The sequence below is a fragment of the Diadema antillarum genome, unplaced genomic scaffold (assembly GCF_040938485.1).
Source record: "Diadema antillarum isolate AM-2024a unplaced genomic scaffold, OU_Dant_1.0 seq00000652_RagTag, whole genome shotgun sequence".
In the NCBI taxonomy this organism is placed as follows: domain Eukaryota; kingdom Metazoa; phylum Echinodermata; class Echinoidea; order Diadematoida; family Diadematidae; genus Diadema; species Diadema antillarum.
In genome coordinates, this window is record NW_027271565.1 from 812,733 (window position 1) to 831,692 (window position 18,960).

The window sequence follows — 18,960 nt, forward strand, 5'->3', positions numbered from 1 at the left end:
ATAATGTATAGAATAAAAAGTACTGAACCAGATTGAATGGTTTTGGTATCATAGGCCTAATCTTCTGCGGAAGATGCTCTTTGTAATGGTGTCAAAAGATATATAAGTTTTAGACCGCAAGGTACTGAAAATCCACCGTTCCGCTTTTTTTGGGACACCCGGTATAAATAAATAATATATTTCATACGAATCATTCCTAGCGATCAAAATGCTCGTTCAAATGCGATTATTCCCTAATTGCCATCGTCACTTATGCGTATTTTCCAAACACGTAATTCAATATGCACGCAAGGGCTCACACCTGTAAATAAAATTGAATGTCCCAGACCCCTTCACAAATTCGTACCAAAGATACCAAAATGAATGAAGAAAAAAATAATTTAAAATCATAAAAACAGTTTGGCATAAAACTGAATAGCTGCAAATATTGAGTATGAATTCCTCTACAAACTACAATTTGGTTTGAAGATGACAGCTTTTCTCATGAAATTTGAAGGGACTATAATTATTTCATTGGGTGCGTGTACGGATAAGAAGTAATTTTTTTTTAGAGTGAAAAAAACTCGTACTGTAGTCTGGCTTTGCGGACCCTTGGACAGAGTTTGAGCCAAAGAACCTGCCTTGGAAATTTGATGGATGACAGGGTATAGCTTACCTATCCAGGTTAGTGAAGATGAAACACCTAATTTCTTCCAGCTATTTTAAAGATTTTTTTTTTTTTTTTGAAATTGAATTTGAAAACATGTCTCTATGGGGAATTTTTCACCCGTGTGAGCCCTGTGGAGAATGCACGCAATGCAAACAAGTCTATGGGAAGTATTCATCCCATACAAGCTCTGCTGGTTTATGTTGATCTATTGCGTCATATCTCTTCCTCCCTCCCCCTTCTCCTCCCTACCCCCACCCCTTTCCTCACTACCCCCCCCCCAAATCTGCTTGGCTACAATTTGTTTTCTTACAATGTTCTTGTGGTACTAGTTCTTAGTACATTGCAGTCATCAGTATCACACAACTATGAATGACTGTTATTTTAATGTATTTCTTTTTTTGTTTGATAAATAAAAGTATTTTACAGTACTTTGAAGGCAATAAGGTGATGATGACACACCCTTAATCAAGGATAACTACCTGCATCTATGTATTCATGTTATGAAAAACTAATCAAAACTGCAAGATTTATTTGTGAAAAAAACTCTAAAGGGCATCATTCTCAAAAGTGTCTCTATGAGAATCTTTGTAACCCTTGCATGTGCAATTTCCCATATGATGGAGGAGCAAATATCATCAAAAACACATTTATGATGTTAGAAAGTCTAAAAAGAAATGATATGACCTCCACTATAGGGCTCACACCTGTAAATAAAATGTCCCAGACCCCTTCACAAATTCGGACGAAAGATACGTAAATAAATGAAGAAAAAATAATTAAAAATCATTAATACAGTTTGGCATAAAACTGAATAGCTGCAGATATTGAATATGAATTCCTCAGTCTACAAAGTGCATTTTAGTTTGAAGATGACAGCTTTTCTCATGGAATTTGAAGGGACTATATTTCATTGGATGCGTGTACGGAAAATAGGTGATTTTTTTGAGTGACAAGAACTCGTAGTCTGGCTTTGCTGACCCTTGGACAGAGTTTGAGCCAAAGAACCTGCCTTGGAAATTTGACGGATGACAGGGAATAGCTTACTTATCCACGTTAGTGAAGATAAAACACCTCATTTCTCCCAGCTATTTTACCGATTTTTTTTTTTTTTTTGAAATTTGAATTTTGACACAAGTCTCTATGGGGAATTATTTACCCGTGTGAGCCCGCAAACGTACGCTCCCACAATAACCGAAAGAAACTGAGCAAGAACAGACCCGAATATTTTATGTACACATTGAAAAGTCACACTGCATACGTCTGACGCCACACACAGTGTGCCGAGTATGTGTGGTCCGGCACCACAAAACCAACAAAAAGTGGCCAGACATGGATCTTTAGTTTAGGGCAGATTCTGAAATAGCAGACTCAAAGTTTTAGAATGATGTATAACTCAATTCAGATAGATTCTCCTGACCTATATAGTTATTGGAAAGAAAGCCCACACTCTGGAAAGTTTGAACTGAGAAAAGAGGCGCTGAAGTACGTAGGCCTACAGGGTCTATTCAAGCGCTTAATCTTTACTAAGCCGTGCTACCAGGTCCTGTGCCGTAAATGGGACCAAAAAAAAAAAAATGTTAACCACTGTAGCAAGAACAATGATGGGGATTATCACATTAAGCTGAAATTAGAGTATGCTCTATTAACACATTATGTCCATAAAAAATGTCAACTTTCAAAGCAGTAGCACTATCCTTGCAAAAGTTATTAGAGTTGAAAGTGAAGAGTGTTCAATGGATTTAAAAAAAAAATGAAAAGGGGCATCTAAGAAAAACCTGAGCACACTACTCTACTCTACTCAGAAAAACTGCTGAAGATCCAGTTTCCCTTTCACTTTATGATCACAAACTCAGGAATAATGTAGAAGAAGAATTGTGCTGTCAGAAAATATGGAAAACTCAAAATTGATTTGGTTGACCCGTTTCACCTCTCTTGAGTCGTCACATAGAATCAAGGGGTGCGACTTTTTGTTCGTTTTGTGATGCACGGTCACATTTATGGTGGGGAAAACCCACAAACAAAAACATACTTTATAGTTTTAGCTGAAATGTGAAGCGTATGAGGTCTTAGTCGTGTAACTTGTTATCAAAGGTAGTAGAAATCAGTGAAATAGAAGAAGCAAAAAAGGGAAAAAAATAAAAGGAAAACAACAAACTTGAATAAGGGCACTGTCAGTTTTTTAACGTCATGCCGATCTTTAGTTTAAATGTGCACATTTATGCTAACATTTATTGCAATTTGCGTGCAATTTTTCGAAGTGATCATAGAGCATTGAGACGCTTGCAACTCTGTCAATCACTCATCGATTTGCAACGAAAAGCCGCACGTCTTAATACCACATTCTTGACTATCATGAACGGCCACGCTCATGTAGCCCTCATCATTACCTCCGAAAATGAGATTATTTGTCATCTTCTCTGAGACCATATCCGGGAATCGGGGATCACCATTTGAACTGCGGTTTGCCATTTTCGCCATATTACAGAAGTAGAATGATCTGTGCATGCGCAAATGAATCTTCACGAATTACCCCATCCATGTCATGTAATTCTTATGAAGACTCGTAGTACTCACGTACAAGGTTGGGTAGTGTATAGCATTGTATGCCATCACGGATTTCCAAGATGCCCTGATGGAGGTAGTGGAGTAGGCACGAATTACATTTAAAGAGGAAATCGAATATTAAAGCAATAAAGAAGTTATGACATCCTGAAAGTTCATTTCAATGAGGAAAAACATAATTATCTGGAAACAGTTCTTGACCAATTGTTATAGGTATTAAGATCACCAAATTGATGATCTCTCTAATCATTTCATAGAAAATGGCTTATATCTCATAATCATTTCAGCTGTGCATGTATCAATATAAAACTTGCTTTAAAACCACTCAAAATAAGAAAAAAAACACACAATTAGATAAGGCTTCCTCTGATATATTTTGGTAGGAGAACATGGTACCAGTATTAACCAATGAATTGTATATTTATTTTTCGAAATTTCATACTTATCTAACATACATGCTAACTATTAGGACATTACATCGACAGGTCACTCATTTGAATATTCATAAGGTTTAGTAAAAAAAATGTTTCCTGAATATACATGTAAATGTGAAATTTCAAAATGTCACCTTTCCTTTCTTTCTTATCCGATTTTTGTCATTCTTGGAATGGGGCTACTGATGCATGCGCTGTGGAAGCAGTGTGACAAAACAAAATCAACAGCGAGGACAAAAATCTCAGACAAAATCTTTCAATGGACTCTTACATCAAAATGTATGGTAAATAAATTCATGCGTAAATAATTGTAAGTATTTCGCATAACAGATTGGCTACGACATTTGAGTGCAAAGCCCTGTATTTAGGACCGTGGTGCCGCTGATATTCAATTCAATTCAATTTAATTCAATTCAAATCAATTCATTTCATTTTGTTCATTTTTCTTTTTTTTTTCCCAACAGAACACAACACAGAATAAATCAGGAATTATATCACAAACGTATACATTCAACTTTGCAAAGGATATCAAATGATACAAATAAAGTTATTATATGCATGCATACTTGCAAAAAAAGAAGGTTATGATTCAGTTGAGAAAAAAGAAGTATTGAATGGTTCACTAAGAAGTAAGCTTGTAGATTGTGAACCACTCAAGTCGTAACAGGAGATACCTATACATCAAAAGTGGTATGGTAGCCCTGCGACCCCTACACGTACGTGTTGTAGTCGTCAGGGGTTATTCTACTGGGAGACTACTTGCGATTCGCGAGTGAATCAGGAAAAATATATATACGCCTATGAAGTCAGAGCCACAGAGGTAAGTTCAGCTCAGTTCAGTTTCTGCATTCCGATGTCAATAGATTGATGCAAAGGCTGGCAACAGCTAGCATCTTTGTGGGGAAAAAAAGAGAGAAAAGAAAAACAATGCGGGGAAAAAACAGATATCATAGATCCAAGATAGAGAGAATGGGAGGGACCGATAGAGCCTCTGAAAAATAATCACCCATGCAGCTGAATGAACGGTACTGATGACGTCACAGACCTACGCAAATTTTACCAATAGGAGAGTTGCAGATCGGCTGACTTGTAGGCTACAGCTGCAGGGTAGCAACTTCTCAAAAACATTCTTAAAGTCCTGGCAGATCGAAAGACGTGGAATCTCCAGGTTTGTCGCTTATGACAGCGTCCCGGGCCCACTGCGTCGTCAATCAGTTTCCCTAGATGATTGAACTCATCTAACTTGCGTCACAATTAAACCGCGGCGTCGTGTACTTCTCATACAAAGCTTTCACAACACAACATCGTTCAGTAAACGGCATCTATATTCCTCGTCAAATCCTGCCTTTCTTCTATTCAAAATTTCGACGAAATTCTTGAGAATCAACCCAGCCCTTGGGGTAAGCTGAACACCTCATAAATGAAGTTTTGAAATGATCTTGTTCATTAGTTCACACATAGTAATGCACAACAAGTGTGTATTTTGAATGTATGTGTGTGCCTTTGTTTGAATGCTTTATACATGTACGCGTGCAAATTTATGAGGATATTGTGCACGTTACAATATCATGTTGCGTATTATGTATGTTTCGGTAGTGCGTGTAAATATGATATTGTGAGTGGATTTTTAGCTACAGTGCATGTATCCATACATACATTTTGTAACTAGAATATTGTTTTTCCCCGGAAGGGGCGGGGGGGGGGTGGTGGGTGTGAGGAGTTTAGGCAGTGAGGATTGGTTAGTGAGATTTCATAGCTGACCCGATTTACTAGGGATTAGATGGCGGCGTTGTGGCATAGGCCTAATGGATAAAATTCCCACCTTCCAATCGGAGGACCCGAGTTTGATCCCCGCCCAGTGCTTACGTCCTTGGACAAGCAGATGTTTCCCCACCATGTCACTCTCGGGGTCATCCAAGAGTCATACGGTCCACGAGTCTTTCATCAAAAACATGTCCATGAGTCAAACAGCCCATGGCTCACGAGTCATTCAGCCCATGAGTTCGCCCCTTCGCACAAAAAGCGCACGAGACCGACATTAAATTGTGTGTACAGTTCTAGTTGAGGTGAGGATTTAGCTTTTAACGTTGTGTTGCGAGATATTCAGAAACTACTCAATGAGATGTCAAAGAGCATGCAAATTCTAAGGGGTATCAAAAGTTTATTTGATGAAAATCGGTTTTGAAATGGCAGAGATATTCAAAAACAAGGTGAAACAAAGAGATCCTAATAAAAGGCGTGGCCTGTCGAATTTTATTACTATCAATTTTTTATATCGGACTATCGCAGCCATTTGAAAACCAATAATTTTATCAAATAAACGTTGAATCCGTCTTGAAATTACACGCTCTTTCATATTTCCTAAGAGGTTTCTCATTTTCTCACTTAGGAATGTTCAAAACATGAATCCCTAACTCAATCAGTACTGTAAAAAGCCCACGAGACCGGAGAGTACGCAATAAAGGGTCACGAGACCGACAGTACGCAAAAGAGGCTCACGAGACCGACACTAGACGAAGAAAGCCCACGAGACCGACAGGATGAACAGCGCTACCTACATGTCAATCACAAATATGTTTTAAACCCGTACAGGGTGTTCCATAACAAAATGACATATTTGGGGTGCAATTTTGTAACGCTATCGAGCGAGAGATTGTAACTATACTGAATAGCACCATCTACTGTACATACCAACGATATCAAGTATGGATTTCTACACGTGTGGCATTTAGGGGACAGTTCTGTCACGCTACGGGGATAGACATTGTTACATTTTTTTTTTTAAATAAAATTGCTCTCTTCATGGGACCCCTCCCTAAAAATTATGTAAGAATAATAGCGGGCAAGATTGATGCATAGTTTAGTTTTAAAAGTCATCGTGCTGTTCTTAACAGGATCTCCCAATTTCTAGCCAGACGGTGGACAGGATGTATTTTTTTGTCGCCCTTTTCTTTCTCGCTTCACTAGTCAAGTACTAGTCCAGTCAAAATATGAAATGACCCACAACTAATTGCAACAGAAACGATTCCACTTGCATTTGACCCGGAAGAGCTATCAAAATAACATATTAAAAGTTCCCTTAAATTCGAGTGGTGGATCAGTGTCTAATTTGCATAAATTCAAAATGGCCGCCATACAACCTATTTATGCCTATATCTGGGGATATATAACCCACAGAAAGTAAATTCCGGTGTCTAATCCTATGTTTTTTACGTCAAGGAATACAATTATGTTATGTATAGCAACTTTCAAACATCCTTTTATATAGTTTTTGCATATATTTGCATATAATTACATGCAAAATGGCCGCCATATTGCCTGCGCAAGCCCGTATCTTCGTATATCATTAATGTAGTACACTCAGGAATAAGTCGCTATATATCTGGACATAAAACCCGCAGAAAATAGATTCTGGTGTCTAAACCTATAGCTGTTTTTTAGGTCAGGGAATACAATTATGATATAAGCAGTAACTTTCAAACTTCCCTTTATACAGTTTTTGCATATATTTGCATTCAATTAAATGCAAAATGACCGCCGTAGTGCCACTACAGGCTTATATTTCTATCTGTAAAATGTACCTAGTGATGGTGTCTGTGGTCTTAATTTTACTGCTGAGAATCACTGATGTAGAATACGTTCCACTCAGGAATAGTTACCTATATTTCACTAAAAATTTGCATATATTTATACATAAATCTATTCAAATTACTACTGTGAATATGATTTCAGATATACGAATACAAGCTGCAGAACGTTAATTGTACTGTAATGTCTCATCCAAGATATCAAGGGAAAATTGTTATAATACCATTTAAAACCTTGACGATTATCCTACTCCTAGTGTGTATATTCTTGCATTTATCAAAAGTATTGTATTACATTGTACTCACATTTTCTTGAGATACAGCCTCAAAACAGAAAACAACTGTAAGTAGCATCGAATAGAACATACCTTTATTTAACTGTAATTCAACTTATCTTCCAAAGTGTGCTCAATAGGTACACAAATATTAAAGTCTGAAATTATGTAGTAGGAATCGTTAAAATATTTCATGATTGCATGATATTTAATGTATTATGTTTTGTAATTTGCCCTCATGTTTACTGCTTATTACTTGTGTCTATGTTGCAATTCTTTATTTCTTCTCTCTTTTTTTTTTGCCAAAGGGGGGGGGGGGCATATCATCAAGTTCATGATTATCCATAAGCTACTCTACAAAAGTTTCATGAGTTTGGACATATCTCATATAGCTTTCAAAGTGTGCTTACGGTACACAAAAATTGGTCTTAAATCATTCAGCAGGGTTTTTTTCAAACATCTTTTTTCTTACCTGCGATGATTTACATCCATGTTTAGTTGATACTTGTGTCCTTTGTTGCAAAACTTTTGGTAAAGGCATGTTTATCAATGAGCAACATATGACCGTGATAATTTGTATGGAAGTGGATTTTGTCATATTCTTGCACGGTTTCACCCAGTGACTCACTGAAAATGTAAAACATTGTGATTTACAGCCAGATACAAAGAAAAAGAAAAAAAAAAGGAAATGCCTTGAAGGAGACCTCCGGATGACTTTCAGATTTTTACATTTGAATAACTATTAGTTATACAGAGGACAGAGTTTCAGAATTTATGATAACTGGGTTGAAGAATAAGAATATTTTCAAAATTTAGAACAAATTGAAATGAACAAGGATGATGACATGGCAGAGTCACCATAAGAATGCTTTAATTGGGACTCAAGGAAGCAGAACAAAAGAAGAAGGCATGCATAGATTATACACAGGTGAATTCGCAAGCAAGTGGTATTGTAATGGAATTACACTGCTACATTTCTGAAATATGTGAACCTCCAATGTCATCATCCTTGTTCAGTGTAATTTATTTAAGGTCTTTCAAAGTATTGTTTCTCTGATCAAGAACCACAATAAATTCCACAAATTTATACATGGAGTTGTCGATTTATGTACTACATGATGTGAAATTATGAAAATCGTCTGGAATGTCCCTTTAACAGTTCTATTACTAGTACTCTGGATTCATCAGTCGATCAATACAAACAGCATCCTTCTCATTGGCTTCAAGCTCATACAACACATATAAATTCTTATAAGTCTTACTTTTACCATTTTTCGTGTTGTATCTGCAGCTTTATTAAAAGAAATGTTTCCTATTGCATTGAGGCTTCGCACTAATAACATTTTCACCAACACACAGTTGTTGTTTTTTAGAAATGCGAGCAGCATGAAGGCTGAATTCAATTTTGCTGGCGAAAAAGCAGTCTTAAGTCAGATAAAAAAGAAAATACATAACATCATTTTCTGTTCCTAACCCTTTCAAAAGGTCCCTTCCCTCCACCTCGGTAGCAGCTTTTCTTCAAGTTAAACAGTGGAAGGGAAATGACATACAATCATTGGAATTGGGACGATTTGAGGAAGATGTTTAATCAAAAAATCAAATATGTTCTGATCACTACAGACAAAGCTGCAGCTATTAAGGAACTCCTGAAGAAAGTCTGATGCAACTGCAAGACAGGATGTTAGCAACTGGCAGTGTATAGTTGCAGGGCAAGCAGATTTGACTGCACACAACCCATACCAGTGTCAGATGCGGGCCATATTATATCAGACACTTGTAATGTTGTATTTCTAAAATATGTGAGGAGTGAGATTATGCTGTTCTAATTGGTGACTAGGAATAAGAAGCATTCTCGAAAGACATCGACACAGTGTGCAACAAACGTGAGACTTACCACGCTTCAGTATGAAATGGAGCCGAGATCCTGTTTGCTTTAAATTAATCAACTGCAATTTCACACCATCCTAGTCCAGAATTTGTGGTAAACACATAAAACACTGTGAGTGTAAGCTATACTCGTTTTTCACTGTTATCATTGATCTCTATTTTGAGAGATCGCATTACATACCTTAGTATCTGTATTATCACAAGCTAGAAAATGAAAATAATGTACAGGAAACGAAAGAAAGTTTTCTTGAAATCAAGTGACTTTGATCCATTAGATTTTAAACTCATCTTAGCCAAAGGTTCAAGACAGCAAAAAAGGTTCAAGCTAATATTGCAAATAGCCATCATTTATATTCTACTGTCCGGTCGTCGGTCATGCATACATTTTCAAAAACCATTTCCAGGTTCTCTTTAAAAAACCCATGTAATGACAGATTTTCAACAAACTAGGCAAGTAGCATCCCAAGGATGATAGACTTTCAAGGTGTTCAAATAGACACCATGTCCAAAAGGTCCCAGAACCCCGAAATTAAGGAATCTATTATAAAAAAAACTCCCCTCACACACATACACCCTCACACACACACACGCACACACACACACAAAAGTAGAACCAAGTGTAACAGAGCTAGGTATAATGTACAAAGTTGAATATCTTGGAGATTGCATATAGATTTAAGTTTACTTTCGCAGTTTAACTTGTTTCCGAAATATTACACATTGTATATATATATATATATATATGATACTTGTAATGCATGTGTTAGTACCAGTACAGAAAAGATGACGAATTAGGTTGGTAATGCATTTCAGTCCAACAGTGCTATTTATTCAGACCAAATTTTCGACGAAAACATTCGTCTTTCTTCACAATTGTCATTGTCGATCCTGAGGAAGACGAATGTATCCGTCGAAAATTTGGTCTGAATAAATAGCACTGTTGAACTGAAATGCATTACCACCATACTTCGTCATCTATTATATATATATATATATATATATATATATATATATATATATATACTCCAACCCCCCCCCCCCCACCCCAGGCCACAGGATGCCCAAAGGCACCTTAAATATTACTTATAGGTGCGCACGCCTTGGGGCTGGGACCAAATTATTGGGGGCCACTTTTGATTTTTGATCCTCTTTTTGAAAACATATATGGTCAAATTTTCAACAAACTTAGTACTGTAGGTGCATTTATTGCTAGTGTCTTGAATATATGAACATCATGCCTCCCTGGACCATGGAGGTCCCTAAAGGCTTGTAGATATGGCCCTAGAGGTTCCCAAAGTCTTCCAATTTCCTCTCTCCCAAGTAATAGTCTGTAAGAATGGATGGAAGGTGAACTTGAGATACTCAGTGAGGGCTGGACCCCTGGGTCTTTTATTCAGAAAGTGAGTGAGTGACATGGTACCCTGATATGACAAGAACATTCTCTAAACAAATGTCCAAACTCATGAAACTTTTGTAGAGTAGCTTATGGATATAAGCTACTCTTAATTTGAATAGATTTATGTATAAATATATGCAAATTTTTAGTGAAATATAGGTAATTATTCCTGATTGGAACGTTTTCTACAACAGTGACTTTCAGCAGCAAAATTAAGACCATAGACACCACCACTGGGCACCTTTTACAGATAGAGATATAAGCCTGCAGAGGAATTATGGCGGCAATTTTGCATTTATTAAATGCAAATATATGCAAAAAATGTATAAAGGGAAGCTTGAAAGTTACTGCTAATATCATAATTGTATTCCCTGACCTAAAAAAAACATAGGTTTAGACACTAGAATATATATATATATATTTTTTTTGTGGGTTTTAGGTCCAGATATATAGCGACTTATTCCTGAGTGTACTTCATTAATGGTATACGAAGATACGGGCTTGCACAGGCAATATGGCGGCCATTTTGCATATAATTATATGCAAATATATGCAAAAACTATATAAAGGGATGCTTGAAAGTTGCTACAGATAACATAATTGTATTCCTTGACCTAAAAAACATAGGTTTAGAAACCGGAATTTACTTTCTATTGGTTACGTACCCCGAGATATAGGCATAAACAGGTTGTATGGCGGCCATTTTGAATTTATGCAAATTAGACACTGATCCACCACTCGAATTTTAGGGAACTTTTAATACGTTATTTTAATAGCTCTTCCGGGTCAAATGCAAGTGGAATCGTTTCTGTTGCAATTAGTTGTGGGTTAACCCACTTTTTGTTGTATTTTGACTGGACTATACGCCTTTTTGGATATCCTATCCGCCTGCGTATACCCGCCTGCTTATACCCGGCTACTTAGAGTTCAATTTGTAATTTTTTGATTAATCCAGATTTGTGGCTTGTGTTTGTAAAATCATAGATGAATAGAATATTTCTTTTTTCTTGGATGCATCTTCTTTTTTCCCAAACCTTAACGCTGGCTTGATATTATTATTTTCTGTGAAGTTAATCAACACCTTTGCAGATGACTACTCCTCCTCCATATCTTGCAAAGCAAGTGTGTACAGCAACATTGACCATTGTGTGAAATATTTTCTTAAAAACTTCATTTCACAGCTGGGCATATTTCTAGTTGGTTGATCTGAGTGTCCACATCATTTCACTTACTTTTTTTTTACGTAGTTGTATACCGGTAAGTGTTTTGCGGTAAGGGAAACAAGGGTGTTTTGGTATTTCCGAAATTATGTGGAACGATCTCATAAACACTTTTGTTGACTTTTTTTTTCACAGACACTCACACATGCAAACGCAGCTAAAGATCTTGAACAGATCAGTGGGAGGGGGCGGGCAGCTGACGGGATAATACCCTGGCAACTCACCTTCTCCATCTCTAACATCTTCCTTTTAACATGATCTTGACACCCTATACAATTAATTGGTCTACAGGTGGCGTTGTTCATCCTGTCGAGGTCTCGTGGACCTTCTTTGCCCAGTGTCGGTGTCGTAAAACTTTTTGTGAGTAGTGTCGAACTCATGGGCTGTATAACTCGTGGGAGTATTTCCTTGATGTCGAACTCGTGGGCCTTATTTACTTCAATGTCGAGGACTGTATACCTACATGTAGGTGGCTGTATGACTTGTGAGCTGTATAACTCGTGGGTTGTATGACTCGTGGGTGTCAGTCTCGTAATGTGCACCCGTCACTCTCGACCCAGGTATAGGTGCCTGACAACGCTAGGGAAAAAATGATGACAGGGCCTTCTTGTAGTTCAGTAAAGAGATTGCCTTGAATAACAAAAAAAGTGATGAATATTATTATGTGATAGTTGGGCTTTTAATGACAATAATTTCACGTTATTAGTCTTTTAATAATAGATAATGATTCCAAAGCCTTCGTTTTCAGATTCAGGCTACTTTCCCCTCCCACATCACATTAAACTCACGTACTCCCAGATAATCCCGTGTATCCAGTAGTCGACTTTCAGCTCTCCCTCTTTCACTCTTCCTCTCTTACATTTGATTTATGTACATTCAGCTTTGTTACAGAATTCAAATTCACTTTGCGTATAATGCTTCACACATAGTTTCCTTGTCCAAAATGTACACATTGTTAGTCAATCGATTACACAATCCACATGTATAGCAAGGTGGAATTATCCTTTAACGACTAGTTATCAACACCCAGTTTTGTTAGGTAAGTGTTAACATAATAATAATAATAATAATAATAATAATAATAATTGTTTTGGATATAAACTCCAAATTTTATTGTCCAAGAAAGGAAATTCTTTTTGCCCAATTGATCGTGGGCCCGGCAGCCACTGAGCAGCGCCAGATCGACGTTGCTCTAACCTTTTCAACTGTTGAACGGCAAACAAGGTAGCAGCAACTCCCATCTTTTAACGTCTTTTGGTATGACGCGGCCGGGGTTTGAACCCACGACCTCCCGATTGTGAGGGCAGCCGCTCTACTCACTGAGCCAACACATCGGTCTTATATAACTTATATACAAGTAAATGACTAGTGAATGCTAAAAATCTTTTTAAAAAAAGTTATGAGGACCTACCCCTGCAAAACCTAATTTGAAATTCGACACTCGATTTTGAACCTAATTTGAAATTCGACTTTTGAAATGCATACATTGCTTTAATTGATTTTCTATTCTGGTTTTGCTCCTTGTTTCCAGTAGACTTAAAGGGTAATTCCGCCTTGATATAAATATGGATTGAGTAAATGCAGTAATATCAATTATAAAGATAATTTCGCAAAATTGTATTTTTGAAAAACAAGTCCTCATTTCCCCGACTTGTAATGCTATTCCCCTGCCTTGTGAAAGAGGAAAGACAAGTGTTCTCTTATTATGTGAGAAAGGTGAACATAATATGTTGATTTTTCTCTATAATTATTCTTTTCTTTATATCGTTTTACGCATGTATTGTGACGTGTGTATAGAGAACATGGTAGAAGAAAAACAATGTATAACGTAGGGAATGTGAACAAAAAGAAAAGATATCATAACAAGTGGAAAGACAAATCAGCGAGAAAATAAGTACCAAAAAATATCCAAGAAGGAATAAAGGAATAGGATATTATAACAGACAGAAGAAGGAAACAAAATTAAACTAATATAGAAGATGATTAATAAAAAAAAAAAAAACCACAATATTTATAACCTAAGGGTAATAAATACGATTATGAGAACCATTATCTCCAATGTCAGACAGTACCAATGCTGCACTTTCCTGACTTGCCTATAGCACCCCTCCCACCTTGAAAAAAAAATTCGGGCTATTTTCCTTATGACTGACGAGTAGTGTTACTGTTATACATGTAGGCCTAATGTTTTGCTGTATCTGACCACGAAATGAACTGGTAAGATTTTGACACCAAGCAGAAATGTCATAAAAGTGTGATGTTAAGATCGAAGGCACACGATCATACTTATCTTTGATATTGGTAGAACTTTCAGGGAACGATCATTTTCTATTGTCATAGAACTCAATTTCCTTTCACTAATAGAGTCCAGGGACTTTTTATTTTGTAGAGAAAAAAATAATGTGTTGGGCTGGGGGTCTTGCAGCACCCCTTACTTTTTGAGGGGGGGGGGATGGGGGGCATGGCACCCCTGTGGAAAAAAAATGGGGGTATAACTTATTCGTGCCTATGCATTGTACAGCAGTTAACTAGAATAAAACGCCTCCATCATGCAATGTCTATTGCAGTGTCTAGAAAGAAATGAAGTCCAACATGTTACTATGTCAAATGCCATAACATAGGAGAGTATCGGACCTCGATTGAGCCCAGTGAAAAACGTAATGCGTGTGTGAACGCATATGCAAGCACAGTTTCATTTCCTGCACATTATTCTCATGGGTATGTGCATACACGTATTATGTGACTGTAATGCAATGCTGGATTTCAATTCTAAAAGAGCAAAGAATCCCTCGTGGGGTGCGGGCACCCCCTCCAACACTCTCCCCCTTAGGTATACTGTCATACATTTATCTGCACCGTGAAAAAGACGTCCCTATTCAGAGCAGCAAGATGTAGCATGATTCAGCCATTTACTTTGTGTCTGAATATTCTATTGAAATGTATAAGAAGTAGGCCTAATAGGGTAGATGAATTTATTTAAAAAAAAACACCCAGAAAAGCAACGATTTGGCAGACATTTATCCTTTATGCGCGGAAATTATGATCACTGGATTCAGCATACTCAAATTGAGCAAACAGTCCGGCTTCGAATTTTTATACTGAAATTCATTCACATTTTTATCTCTAATCTAGATCACACAAAACCTAGCAAAAGATATAATATTTCCTTTTTTTTTCTACTGCGTCGTCAGAAAATTATCAGACGGATGGACATGTGTTGTTGTTGTTTTCTGAAAATGATTGAATTTCCTTCCAAACATGCATAAAATACATAGAACATCAAAAGGAATGAAATTTTCATTTGAGGTATGTATATATATATATATATATATATATATATATATATATCGATATACCACAAATCTATTTTGACAAATTAAGTTAAAAAGAATTCACGTTTTAATTTCTTACCTCTCATTCATTGCAATATTGAAAACATTGCATGTCCATCCCTTTAGCATGCTTGTATAGTATTACGGTGTAATAGGATTATAAAGCAAGTATCATCAGCGAAATACATTCAAGACATGTTAGAAGATAATACTGAAAACCTCCATAAACATAATTGATAAAGGTGCTCTGTGGAAATATACACCGTAATTTTGAGGCATGACCATTTAAAAAGCCATCTTGCTTCTGATTGGAATTGTAATCCTGAGCAATTCAAAGGCCGTTCCGCGAATTCGATAATGATACAATTTATGAAGTTGCATGGCGTGTGTGATCATGTCGAAAGCCTTTGAAAAGTCCAGAGAGATGCCAAACTTGTGCATAAATTTATCGAGAGCAAGTATTTCCATGCTATTCTCTAAAAACAAGCGTGGTATTATTTGGGTTTTATCCATGATCAGCGAGGCTGTTCCTTGTTGAATTTCTATTTTTCTAAGAGAAAGATATAGAGGATAGTGAAGAAATCGATCTGTAATTATTGACCTCTATTCCGCTTTGTGTAATTTTCTTTAACAGGCGAATATAGTCTGCTACTCGCATGGATCACAGACATTGTCTTTTCATAATAACATATTGAAAATATGAGATAACGGGTCATCTATATAATAATTCTAATAATATTCATAAACTTGTCTAAGAATAAAATAGTTAATCCCGTCATTACCACAACTTTTCTCATTTGCCAAAGTAGCATTGAAAAACTAAAAAAAATTGTACTTATCATCTATCTAGCAGTGATTTGGGGAGAAAAAATAATCTGAGATTTACTAATTTCCAGAGCATCAAACCAAGTAATCTTTAGCGAGATGGATACTTTTCGTGATGTTGCAGCGCCAATGGCAGAAACATACCTAACAAAAATATTAGCCATATCTTCTGAATCATTGTACTTTACATATTATGTCATGAAATCTTAGTAATAAGACGTGATCAGATATTTGGAGCTCGTTTCAGAGTCTTCCAAGTGTTTGAATTTTTCATTTCATTTTTTTTTTTCATTTTCCTATTCAAGTAATATACATGCATACCAAAATAACAATAGTTATTTGTACGAGCAGGTAAAAAGGCATAATGATGCAGTTTGATGACGTGCAGATACATTACGTACATGAAGTAAATACCAACTAAAATCCGATATACAGGGTGGCCCAAAAAGAAAGGAACACCTAAGATTTTTAATTTTAGCAATATTCTTCCTAATATGTCATTATTTTCTATACTATTGGAAAGGCCATTCTTTTTCCAAAATAATGACAATTTTCAAAATGTGATCATTTTGCACTCTCAGAGACACCGAAATCAGCAAGAATTCGGTTTGCCATAGAAGCAGTAACGTTCACAATGTGTGGAATGTGGCTGTCATTGTCCGTTACCATTGTGAATGAGACGACCTGACGACGATAAGACTGTCCTCCCCACATTCCGCATATTGCGAACGCTACTGTTGCTATACGGTAAGCCGAATTCTCACTGGTTTCTGTATTTCTGAAAGTGCAAATGATCACATTTTGAAAATTGCAAGGGTTGACAAAAATGGGCCTAAAATCGTAACGCATTAACTGAAATTAAAGAGCTTGGTGTCATTCTATTGGAAAAAGAATGGTCTTTCTAATAGTATGCAACATGATGACATATTTGCAACGATATTGCTGAAATTAAAGATCTTAGGCGTTCCGTTCTTTTTGGGCCACCCTGTATATTAAATATGAATATATACGTCTAAACACTCCTGCAAGGAAACCCAAACCCAAAGAGAAACGTGGATTGAGTGAAAGCAGCAACATTATGGAAATCAGTGAAAGTTGGAGGAAAATTGGACAATCGATGTAAAAGTAATGATGCTTACATTTTTTTTTTTGTGTGTGTGTGTGTGTTGGAACCACTGGATAAGGAGACTACTTGAGCTTATGACATCATGTGTGGACGACAATATAAAGAAAATATGTGACCCTGCAACTCAAAACAAACAAAAAGTCGCCAGGCATGAATTTTTAGTTAAGACTATATTAAGAAAGAGCAGACTTTAAGCTTTAAAATGATATATAACTCATATCAAATGGACTCTCCTAACCTATCTAAATATTGGAAAGAAAGCACAAACTCAGGAAAAGTGTGAACTGACAAAAGAGGCTCTGAAGTACAGTGTCTATATAAGCACTAATCTTTACCAAACCGTGCTGGCTGTGCGATGAATGGGACAAAAAACAGGAAAAAACCATTAGAGTAACAATGAAGGGATTATCAGATTAAGTTTAAATTAAGCATGCCTCATTAACACATTGTGTCCATAATCAATGCCAACTTTCAAAGCAGTGGCACTATTCTTTCAAAAGTTATTAGAGTTGAAAGGGAAGAGTGCGGACAAGGTTTTTCAGAAATGAAAAAAGGATTCTTCTACCAAAAAGGTTCGAGATTAACTGCTAAAAAACACACTTTCCTGCCCGTTTTATGATACCAAATTTTAGCATAATGTAAAAGAAGACCCGCTCTTTCAGAAAATATGAAAAAGTCAAGTTCGACTAGGTTGACCCATTTCACTTATTTTCAGTCCTCACGCAAAATCAGTGTGTGCGACTTTATATTCGTTTTGAGGTGCACGGTCACATATAAAGAAAATTCAACATGCTCTCACCTTTCTAGCATAATAAAAGAGCTGCAGATCAGCAACCGCTTTCAGAAAGCAGGGAGAATAATCACTACCAATAAAATGTAGTATCAAGTTGATAGAATGTGTAATTTTCATGAAAAATACATTTTCATTTCATTTTTCATTTCATTTTTTTATTTCATTTTTGTTGAATTCTCTTTACATTTCTTTATTGTTGTCCACACATGACGTCATGAACACTAGTCGTCTCCTCTCAATACCCAGTAGTTACAATATCAAAACTTTTGAAAATTCAAAACTTTTGCATCTATTGTCCGAGTTTCCTCTAACTGCTTTCACTCAATCCACATTGCTGTTAGGGTTTCGGTTTCCTTTAAAGGCACAAAGAGATGTGACTGTGTAGATAAAAAAAATAAAAAAAAAATCACACAACCAAAATTTCGAGTCAACCTTCTTTGTAACAATATCTGGAAGGGAGATTCTTCTTTTACATAATTTTTATGTTTTTGAAACAGAGATAGAGCAGACATATGACCAGAATTATCGTTTCCATTTTGTTTTCATCATTGGACAGGAATGTTCAAATAAATTGCATCATACCATTATAGCCAAGTGTCGTCACAAGAAATCTGGAACAAAGATATATCTATATCCAATACAAACCATTTGTTGTATTTCGTATTAATCATTTGCTATACGGTTTCAAACAACTTGTACCATATGTGACCGTGCACCTCAAAACGAATATAAAGTCGCACACACTGATTTTGCGTGAGGACTGAAAATAAGTGAAATGGGTCAACCTAGCCGAACTTGACTTTTTCATATTTTCTGAATGAGAGTGTCTTCTTTTACATTATGCTAAAATTTGGTATCATAAAACGGGCAGGAA

At 36.4% G+C, this 18,960-nt stretch overlaps 1 protein-coding gene across 2 annotated transcripts in view; it reads left to right on the forward strand.

Moving 5' to 3' along the window:
• Positions 1-4,799: 4,799 nt before the first annotated feature.
• Positions 4,800-18,960, forward strand: part of LOC139736548 (uncharacterized) — a 41,023-nt gene continuing 26,862 nt past the window's right edge. For both annotated transcript variants that reach the window (XM_071647297.1, XM_071647296.1), the window contains exon 1: positions 4,800-5,045. The gene's annotated coding sequence lies outside the window, so the exon portion shown is untranslated. The remainder of the gene's footprint in view (positions 5,046-18,960) is intronic.